Below are 10,855 nucleotides of genomic sequence, written 5' to 3'. Positions count from 1 at the left end.
TTATCGCTCCCATATTGCAACTTTCTCAATGACAGCTTTGATGTATCTCAGGTCAGCATAAGAAATTAAATGAGAATTGGTTGGGGCGGGGGGGAGTTTTGCAGAAGCTGAAGACAACACATGAAGGTCAACAGATGACACAGAGAAAGTTCAGAAATGCATAAAATGTATGTATAGTGTTGCATAGTATCAACCCAAATTTTATAGAAAGGAGTAAACATCCCATAAAAGAAAAAGAAAATCTTCAGACTTCTTTTCTGGTACAAAGGAAAGGCCAAAAATTTTTACATGGATTTTTCAGATCATAAGGGGCATCATGACTCTAAACTCCACAACGGGGAAGGGATAACTGTTAACTGATTAAAAGCAATGGGGTGAAAATGATGCCCTAAAACTGAAGGAATGCTACTGGTGGGAGCTAAAGTTGACGACAAAGATACCCTTAAACATCCTTACAGATACTGGAGAACTCTGGAGAGGGGGTGAAATAGTGAAATATAGTTTTGAGGCTATGGGATCCTGCCTAGTCTCATTCATAAAAGTGGAAAAGCTCTTTGACTAGAAAGGAGATGATCTGTCAGCTCAAAACAAGAGACGGGGTCTAATTTCACTCAAGGAGACCCCACAGTTTCTTAGGAACCTGGAAGCTGGACATTCCCTGCATATCTCTAGCTTCTTGCTCCCATAGGAACCCAAGTGTCTTGCTAGAGAACATGTCTGGAAGATCATAACTATATCCCTTATGCAGGACACCTTATCTTGGCAGAATTAATTAAAATTCAGATCCTCCTTTGGTATAGGGCCCCACATAATAGTCTAGGCTTTTTTGGAAAACCCATGATACAAAGAATTAGATTGCCCTCTTAATAGTAGCCTTATAGAATTCAAATCTTGGGAGAAACTGGTTTGAAAGCCTTCTAAGTACTATGGATAAGAATAGACAAACTTCAGAGGACTTCCTCAGTTAGAGCTTGTATCAATCAGAATATAGCATGAGTGCATTTCTTTACCTGGGAATAGCATGGGGCAGGAACCAAGCCAGGGTTCAAAAAAGAAATGAAAATCCCACAAAACAAAATCCTTCTAGATTTTCGTGAAACTGACCTTAGGTTTTCCTCTTCACCCCTAGAGGACAAAACATCAGACCCAGACCTGGAGCTGAAGATCACCTTCTAAGTCATCTGGACAAGTCCCTTCATTCTGCAAATGGAGTCCCTGAATCCCAGAATAGTCGAGTGATTTCTCTAAGATGAAGTAGACAGAGCTGGAATTTAAGTCAAAAGTCACATGCTCAATTTTCAAAAAGAAAAAAGGAAGATAGAGGCAGCACACAACTCCACAGATATTACAACTCCTAGCATTTAAAATTATAAAATGAATGGGTAGCTAAAGATGCAAGAAGTTATTGTTGCTCTGTCATTTCAGTCGTGTCTTTAACTCTATTCAGGGTTTTCTTGGTAAAGGATACAGAGATGATTTGTCATTTCCTTCTCGAGCTCATTTTCCAGATGAGGAAACAGAGGCAAACTTGATGAAGTGACTTGCCCAGGGTCACAAAGCTAGTACGTGTCTAAAGTCAGATTTGAATTTAGGAAGATGTTTATTCGGGACCCAGCAAAGCTCGATCAACTCAAACCCCAGGTCAATTTTATTGGTTTTCTTGCAGGGTGGGGCCATGAGGGATGGCTGGGGCAATTGTATTGTGCCGCTAGAGCTGAAATTCTTGGACTGGTACAAGGTAGACCAGAAAGAAAACATTTGATCAGAATGTTGCCATTAAACAAGCGCAAAAGTCAAATATTAGAAGCCAATCAGATACCACATTTGTTCTGACTGGAACCAATGCCAACTAGTGATCAAGTGATATTATTTTCATGACCTGCTGATCAGCTTCTGGGAAATCATGAGACAGGTTTGGATCTATCATGTTATTGCCAATTTGTCACCAGAAAATCACATACTGGTGCTTTTGCCCAGCTTTGCTGAAGTGCTGTGCTACCTCAATCATCTAGGAGGGAATCATAAGGTCAAGGTTTCTCACAGCATCCAGATTTTCATGAGAAGATTGGTTTCTTACCAAATCAGAACATGGAGTTCAAAATGATTCTGGAAAAGACAGTAAGAAGGCTATCTCTGCACAATACTTCCCTCACTAAAATCAATATAATGTCCAAGTCATGTCATCATTCATTTGATTCCAAAGGATAACAGTAACGATAACCTTTGGCTACCTTAGGTTCCTCAAATGTAAAATGAGAATAGTAATAGCACTTCCCTTCCAGGGTTGTTGTGAGAATTAGATGAAAAGATATCTATAAAGTGTCTGGGCACATTTTAGATACTACATAATTGATAACTATCCTTTTCTTATTATTATTTAGTTCATTGGGCTAAAAAGATGATTAATGAACATTTTTAAAGGAAGGTGTGATAAAAAAGAGCCAATATATCCTCTTCAAGAACATAGCATACTAGGGGCAGCTAGGTGGCACAGTGGATAAAGCACTGGCCCTGGAGTCAGGAGTACCAGGGTTCAAATCCCGTCTCAGACATTTAATAATGACCTAGCTGTGTGGCCTTGGGCAAGCCACTTAATCCCATTTGTCTTGCAAAAACCTAAAAAAAAAAAAAAATACAGCATACTAATGTATCCTCATTTCCTTTTTTGGGGATGAGTTAGGCTGTTAAGAGGGAATCTCCTATCTTCTGAGTCAGGAAGACTTGTTGTGTTCATACCTCCCTCTCCTAGTACTGGCTGTATAACCCTAAACAAGTGACTTAACCTCTCAGCGCCTCCACAGAACTAACTCTCAAAGACTATAAACTGCAGGACAGTTGTTAATCTGTATAGGTGGGAAGAACTTCCTTATTGGGAGTAGCCTGCAACGATCAAATCCCAGATCCAATTTTCATCCTACCCCACCACCCCTCAAAGGGAAAAAATAATCCAGCAACATACCTGAAATGTAATTCTTTTAAATACACTTTATTAATTCATTTTTATTGTTATTCAGTAAGTTATACAGAAGCATCATACTTCCATGTCAATATTTTCTTCAAAAAAAAAGAATCCATAGACTTTGGACATGAAGCACCAAAAAAATTATAAAATATTAACTTGATTATAAAAAAAACAGGAAAAGACATTATTGACATGGAATCATCACTGAGTCCACTGCCTAAGAAGAGTTAGATCATCAAATCATGGAAGCAAAAATCAAAAGTCATCATTCACAAGAATCATAAATGAGAAAAAAGGTCTTGTGGAAAATTAAGCAGATTTGCTATGAATTAAGCAATCTATCAAAAAGCCAAAAATTGGAAACAAACAACAGAAATTACATCAACATTGACTGTAACAATTTCCATCTAAAATTAAGCCAATAAGATTCACATAAAGGGATCAAAAGAACTCAGAAAGCACATTAGTCAGCAAACATCTGACATTTATCGAAGAGAGAGATGTCTAGCGAGACAGTGAATTAGGATATAAACCCACTGAAGAAAGATAATAAATGATTAGTAGCAGTCTTTTCTCATAAAGCAAGGAGACTCAGTGGAAGACAAGGCTAGCTTAAAGAGCACTGGGAAAAATATTCAAGTAAGCAAAATCATCCCAAAAGCCTTCAAGGATGAAAGTGCAAAGGGGACAACAAATGGAAGAAAAATGGAAAAAGATTTGTAAAAATTGTTTTGACAAACCACTACATTTGACCCCTAACATCACAGTCCCCAAAGTAGTTAAAGAAGAGAAAGAAAACTGAAGATAGTAATGATGGGGAAAGCAGAGAGATTCATTCAAGTATATATAGAGAGAGAAGATTCATGCTAGGGGCAAAAATTTGTGATGTCCTTGAGGGTTGAATATATACTGAAGAATGAGAAGATATCAAAGGCATAGAAACAATCTCAAACCTTTTCATTACTCCCCCCCAAAAAAGGGGGAGACTGAAAGAACATCAATGATTACTACTAATTTACTTACCCACCATATTTATGAAAGACATCTAAGTACAAATTGAGGACATCCTTTTTGAGAGTATTACTGGGGAGAATGTGAGCTTTTGAAAAAAAATAGTCAATAATGGACAACACTTTGACCAACTTACAATTACCACAAATATAAGGAATATAAGATTCCATTGTACTTATTGCTTTTTGATTTTACACACACACACACACACACACACACACACACCAGCATTCTAATGCTACCTTAAAGGATCTGACAATAAGGTGCATGCCATTCGTTTATCAAGATCATTTAGGATGTCAAATAATTCTGTTCAATAATTCTCTAATAAGAAATACTAGATGAGTCTTAAAACAGGGACATGCATGCTCACCAAAAATATTTGCCACTGGGATGGAGGTTCAGCACAGAGCGCAGCTCAAAATTCTCTTTTAATGGAGAAGTCCTCCAGAAGGTCCTATTTTGGGATGGCCTCAAGACATTGCATAGCCTCTTGGAAGAGCACTGTCATCATTCAAAGGAGTTTAACTCATCCATCCATATGAGAAAGACTAAATGGGTGAAGCATATGTATTGCCCATATTTCAATCTGAATGAAACACAGCCCCACAAACAGTGTATTGGGACTATATAGTACCTATGGGCAGTGAGAAAGATTAAGAAAAGAAGTGTCATCAAATAAGTGCCAGAAAGCTATCAGTTGATCATGTGGTACAAATTATAGGTAGACAGCCAGATAATTCTGATATGTTCTCAGTGTCAGAAGAAAATGAGGAAAGCTCCTGCATATTAAAAGAAGCCCCTGTGATAAACTGGAGGATCACAATCACTCCATGTCTGCTGATTCTGTGCCACCCTAACCAAATTCCAACCATCCATATGGCATCCTTTGATTGGTCTTGCCATGTGATCAGCCTATCTTTTCTATCATATGTTTCTCTGATGACATCTTTTATATCTATTCTTCTTTGATGTTACCCATTAGTAATGTTTCAACCTGTTCATATCTCCCTTGTACTTTTACATTTCCTCCTATAAGACATTCATTTTTAATTTTTTGGAGATTTTTTAAAAATTTATTTAAATTTTAACTTATGGAATAAAACACACATGTTCATATCAGTATTATAAAAAAAGATTTGCACATGAAACTACAAATCCATTATGTACAGCTTGCTAATCCTTTTAAATATATAATAGTTATCCCCACCCTGCCTTAGAGATGGCTCTTATTAGATACAAATAAGAATATATGCATATATAAATTTATATGTGTGTGAAAGTATGTGTGTATTACATAGAGGTCAAATATATGTGGGAAATACATGTGCATATATGTGTATATACATATAGGTAAAATTATTCCATACATAATTCTATTTATCAGTTCTTTCTCTAGATGCAGAAAGTATCTTTCTTCACATATCCTTAATTTTTAATTTGTGTATTTATAATGGTCAAAATGACTTAGTCACTCAAAGGCATTCTTAAAACAATATTGCTGTTACTGTATACGGTGTTCTCTTAGTTCTGTTCGCTTCACTCTTCACCATTTGGTGTCTTTTCATGCCTTTCTATGATCCCTGAGCTTATCGTTTCTTGTGGTCCAGTATTAATCCATCACAAACACACATGATAACTTTTTTAGCCATTCCCTAATTGATGGGTATCTCTGCAATTTCTGGTTCTTTGTCACCACTATAAACTACCATAAATGTCCCATTCACCTTCAAAGTTATGGAGGCTGTTATATTCCATGTATCAGTGGAGCATACTAATAATACCAGACACTTAAAATACTTAAAAGATGGACTTTTATTTTCAAGGGAAACTTAAGGGCTTTAAATTTTGCAATTTTCCAAAAGTAACTCAGCCCATTTTCAGGTTGTCTTATCCAAATGCATTTTGGAATCTGAGCTGGAATCCACTGATATTTAATGAGTATGTGGTGAAGCCAAATTTTTTTGAGAGATTGCAGCTTTCTTTCCAGAGGCTCAGAAATGTTCTAGGGCTTACTGTGATCAACATAATTTCATTCACAAATAGGAGTATCTGCCAGTCTTCCCCACCCACTAGGAATCCTTCAATGTATATTCTATACATTATCTCTTTCATCACAGTGATGAACATCTTTATCAAGAATATAACTCATCGAAGGGCAAATTATGAGGGATTTAATGATGATGAACTGTATGTATTCTTGTATAGAAAAATGATACTGATAAAACTCATATGAACCTTCTCATTTAATAGAGAAGGTAGAAGGAGCACATAAGGCACAGGAGGGAGCTGAATTTGAAGATATAATATATTGTAAAAATGGAATCAATGTGTGAGAAGGAAATGTATTTAGAGAAAGGGAAAGGATAGGTAGGATATTTCAAGTAAAAGAGTCAAGAAATAGCTTTTGCAATGGTTATGGAAGAAGGGAAGATGAGGGGGAATGAGGGAGCCTTCATTCTCATCAGAAATGGCTCAGAGAGGAAATAGCAAACATACTTAATAGGGTATAGACATCTAGAAGAAAAAGGGGGGAAGGGATGGTAGAAAGGGGATGGGGGAGGGGAAGAGGAATCATGGGAAAGGATAGTCAGATATAGCACATTTTCTTTTTTTTACTTTTTGCAAGGTGGTGGGATTGGATGGTCTGTGCAGGACTACGGGGCTGGGTGATTGCTGGGTCTCTGGGGTGGAATTTGGGCTTGAGGCCTCCTCGCTCCATCCACTGTGTCATTTGGCTGCCCCACAGCACATTTTTGAAGAGGAAGAGAGTGAAAGGAGAGAGAAAACATAATAAATGGTAGCGGGGAGAAATGGATAGAGGGGAAATACAATCAGCAACAGCAACTGTTGAAAAATATGGAAGCAACTTCTCTGATGGACTTATGATAAAGAATGCAATCCACCATGAGACAGAGCTGATGGTATCAGAAGACAGACTGAAGCACATTTTTTCTTCTCTTTCTTTCACTTTATTTCTCTTGAGGCTTTTTATTTTTGTGGTGGGAGGGGGGATTATGTTTACTCTTAGAACAAGATTATTCTAGTAATATGTAAATAAATAAAAATGTAAATTAAATCCTCAAAAAAAAAAAGAATATAACTCATCTTATGCCTCAAAAGATATTTTGTTCAGGTCAAAGAACATGGCTATTTCTGATTTATTTTTCAAGGAATCTTAAAGGATTTTGATATAAAGATGGGAAGTATATTGAAAAAGCACCAATAAGACAGTATTTTACTCAACCAAATAAAATGCCTTTTCATAATTAAAAATCAGCACAATAGGATCTTATATTCTTTATAATATCTTTCAGGCAAATTGTGAGATGGAAAAGAATTCAAATCAAATATTGTTTGGAAAAGACTATTTGTTCCTTGCTTTATCATCTAGGTCCCAATTAGTATGAATAATAAATTCTGTTTAAATAACCATTTCACACTATTCAAAGTTATGGTTACATGTAAAAATATGATCATTAAATCCAGTCCAATGGAAATATGCAATGAAAATTCTTTGAAATGTCTTTTATATATTTATTAACTTAATATAACCACCAAGGGCAAAAAGTGTGTTTCTGATTCATTTTTTTTGTTTGTTTTTGCAAGGCAATGAGGTTAAGTGACTTGTTCAAGGTCACACAGCTAGGTTAATTACTAAGTGCCTGAAGCTGCATTTGAACTCAGGTCATCCTGACTCCAGGCCGGTGCTCTATCCACTGTGCCATCTAGCTGCCCCTCAGATTCATTTTTTTTTTACAAAATAATAGAATAGTTATAGAAAGCAAAATTCAAAGAATTTTAAAACTACTGAATAGAGCACCCAAAGGTAAACCTACACTAATAATATGATGAAAATGTAATTTTTAATAAAATATTTTAAACAATAATTTTTAAATTATTGAGTGACCCATCTTTTTTTTCTTTAAATTCACGTGCATATTCTGGTAAGTAGAACAAATTTCATCAATGTTTCTGTGAATTTTCATGCTCACTTTCTCACACTATGAACTAAGTATAATTGGATGCCCTGCCAGCATTTGATTCCCAAAGCAGGCAAACTCAATTCCCTACTAAGAAACAGTTAGTTTCCCACTTGAAATTCTGCTTTAACAATTGCAACTAATTGCAGCAATATGCCAAGTCACACTCCTAAGTCCTGGGCAGCTATTAAACTGTAAGCAATCAAGGCTGTTTTTTTTTAAATAAAAGGGCTTTTCCCTCCCTATATAATATAGTCTAATTAAAACTACTTGGACATAAAAAGTTAATTTTTTGGCATATGCTAATTTTAAAAGGGAACTTCTATGTAAATAGTTTGTTAGCCAAGATGTGACCTAGATTTCCCAGTTGGACATGAATTAAAAAAAAAAAGTAGGGTAACTCATCAGCAACTTCATAAGCAATACCATAGCATTCTGCAAGACTTTAATTCATTATTTAAGGCCTTCAGAAAGAATGCCCTTCATCAATTCTAACTAGATACTGTCCTTTGCTCCTGGTTTTATGTCTCTACTTTCTTTCAAGCCTTGAAAACGAGTTTATAATACCTTCAAATTTTCTAATTCACACTTTAAATTGTTTGATGACATGAGTTTAGGGAAAGGGGAGGCAGCCTTTTGTGGTTGTATAGTGGAAAAGAGAGCTGGCTATGGATTCAGGAAATCAAGAATGAATCCACCTGTGACATGTTATCTGTATGAACTTAGGCACTGTATTGAATGAGGAAAGCCTATACTGAGGTCCAGTGGCACCAAAAAGATTAAAAAGAAGACCTAATGATAAACAAAAGCTAAGATTTAATTTCTTTGATGCTCAATTTTCTCATGTTTCAAATAGGGGTGATGACACCTGTAGCACCCAATCAATAGATGAGATGCTATAGGAAGGTATAAAACACTATATTTATATGATATGGGACATTTCCTATATTTATGTTATATAGAAAATTTCCTATATTTATGTAACACAGAAAAATCCTCTTTATAATTTAGAATTAACTTTTGGTCCTGGAATAGGGCTTGCTTGGCAGGTGGTTCAATTAATAGATCACTGAGCTTGGAGTCAGGAAAACAAGCTAAAATTCAAACTCAAATGCTGACTAGCTGGGTGACTGTGGGCAAGTCACTTGACCTTTGTTTGCCTCAGTTTTCTCATACTATCATTATAATGTCATTCACAATAGGAATATCTGCAGGACCTCCCCAGCCACTACGATGTGAAGGATATGAAGTACCTACCCTTCAAGGGTTGTTGTGAAACTCAAATAAGATAAAGTACCCACCATAGGATTTGATATATAAGCAAAAATGTTTATATATTATTATTCACTATTCTGCCTTCATAATAAAATGAAGGAATCACTCCATCTGAATGAATTATCTTGTTTATTTGTTAGAATATTAATTGAGCACCTGCCATTCTTGAAGCAGTGGATTAGACATTATGAGTTGAAAAATAATGAACATTTATATAGTGTTTGGAAAAAGTAACTTTATTTTATCCTCCCCACAAAACAACACAGTCTTTTTTCAAGAGTTTATAATGACTTTGGGTAGATAGCTATGCAATGCCCTCCTCACTCTGCTTCACTGGGGAGAGGAAGGAAGAAGGAAAAGAGTCATGAAACCCTCTAGCCCATGAAGCCGACCCACCAAGCTTCCGTTTCAAAGGATAGGAAAAGCCCTAAAAAGGCTGAGAGTTAACTTGTCCTGTACTAAAGTGATCCAGGCTCAGACATTGGTTCTGCTTTGGAGAGGGAAGAGGGGGACTTGGGATGAAGCAGGGGCATCTTTGTGTTTTCCCTCATTCATGGTCATGGGATGGTCATAATCACCTTCAGGGACTTATTCCGCTGTTCAAATCTATATGGAAGGAAACTCTTATTGAAGTTCAGGGACAGCAAAAAGTAAAAAACAAAAAAACAAAAAAAAAAAAACCCACCTGATCATGATAAAAGCTAAGATTTACATAATGTTTGCCCTTCATTTCCAAAGAAGACCTTGACATCAGGGAGGTGATCCTATGACAAGCACACTAACTGTATTTGAGTGAGGGGGCTGTGCTAACTCACCAACCTCCAGAGCCATCTGGGTCCAGTGGCCAGATATGGAGATGGCCCTGTATGTGAGGCAATCAGGGGTACTTACCCAAGGTCACACAGCTAGCAAGAGTCAAGTGTCAGGCTGGATTTGAACTCCCATCCTCCGGACTCCAAGATCAGGGCTCTATTCACAGCACCACCTATTTGCCTGAGATTTACATAGTACCTTAAGATTTATACAACTCTAGAGGCAGCCAGGTGGTGCAGTGGAAAGAGCAATGACCCTGGAGTCATGATTGCCTAGCTGTGTGACCTTAGGCAAGCCACAACCTCATTGCCTTAAATAAATAAAATTTTAAAAATATGCGATTTACAAAACTCTTTACATATGTTATCTCGTTGGATTTTGACTACAAAATAGGAAATGTCATTATTCAAATGTTACAGAAAAGGAAATGAGACCAAGAACCCAAGTGTCTAAGGTAAAATTCAGCCAAAGGTCTCCCTGACTACAAGTCCAGAACTCTCCACAGCGCTCCCCAGATGCCCATTAGACAGCTGGACATTCTATGTGGCCACTCATATGGAATCCTAGCACTCCAGAGTGGACAAAGGGTGCAGAGGAGCCTCCCATTCGAGCATGGGGGACAGACACCAAGTCCCCAAGATTAGAGAGTTCAGGACAAAAGCCAGGTGCCTGAAGCTTGTCTGAAAAGTGCTTAGACCAATTGGGGAGGAGTAAAGGATTTTGATCCTTGGCTACCACACAGAATATTTGGTAACTGACTGAAGAGACTTAATCATACCCCTTGGGGTTTGAGACCAATAATTGAACAGCA

The sequence above is a fragment of the Macrotis lagotis genome, chromosome 3, assembly GCF_037893015.1.
Source record: "Macrotis lagotis isolate mMagLag1 chromosome 3, bilby.v1.9.chrom.fasta, whole genome shotgun sequence".
Taxonomy (NCBI): domain Eukaryota; kingdom Metazoa; phylum Chordata; class Mammalia; order Peramelemorphia; family Peramelidae; genus Macrotis; species Macrotis lagotis.
Note: the sequence above shows the minus strand (reverse complement) of the source record.